This window comes from Octopus bimaculoides, chromosome 6 (genome assembly GCF_001194135.2).
Source record: "Octopus bimaculoides isolate UCB-OBI-ISO-001 chromosome 6, ASM119413v2, whole genome shotgun sequence".
Classification (NCBI taxonomy): domain Eukaryota; kingdom Metazoa; phylum Mollusca; class Cephalopoda; order Octopoda; family Octopodidae; genus Octopus; species Octopus bimaculoides.
Window position 1 is genome coordinate 92,545,364 of NC_068986.1, and position 846 is coordinate 92,546,209.

Genomic DNA, 846 nt, shown 5'->3' on the forward strand with positions numbered 1-846 from the left:
TTGCGATCAATAGTGTCATGTGGCAACTTGCTGGGGCTGCCTACTGGACCCTAGCAGCGGGAAATTTAGACAGTGTCACGTGACAACTTGCTGGGGCTGCCTGCTGGAGCTTAGCAGCAGGTATAAAAAGGGGAATTTGACAAGACAATCAGTCGGACGCTGACACTCGTTGACGTTGCATCGAAAAGGCCAGGGAATAGAAGAAAGAAGACACGCACCCAACACCAGAGCTGAAGACACCTCCGAAAGGGGGTACCCCGCCACATCAAAACGGTAGAGGAGTAGGGGCCGAAACCGGACGTGGTTCCTCCTGATGATGTCTTGAGCTAACTGGATCCTATAAAGGAGCTGTTGTGGTAGCAGACCACGAAACATGGTTGAAATTCCTCAGCTATGATCGGTTTACCTATCCCCATAAATTCTTTGCTCTGTGCTCTCAGCAGGCAGATATCGTGAGAGCGGCGTTAAAAATGCTTGGCTGTGTTGTTTCTGATTCTTCGTATTCTGAGCTCAAATCCTGTCGGACTCAACTTTGCATTTCATCCCTCGGGGGAAAATGAAAAAAAAAATCGTACTAGTCAACCGCTGGGATCGTTGGTACGGACCGCCTTCTCCCCGCAAAACTGCTATCCTTCTAATTAAATTAAATACAATAATTTTTAAAATGTCTTTATTGCCTACAGGGGGGATAGGCGTTGAGGGGACAAACAAGGACATACAAAGTGATTAGGTCGATTACATCGATCTCAGTGCGTAACTGGTACTTATTTAATCGACCCTGAAAGGATGAAAACAAAGTCGACAGCGGCGGAATTTGAACTGAGAACGTAACGGCAGACGAAATGC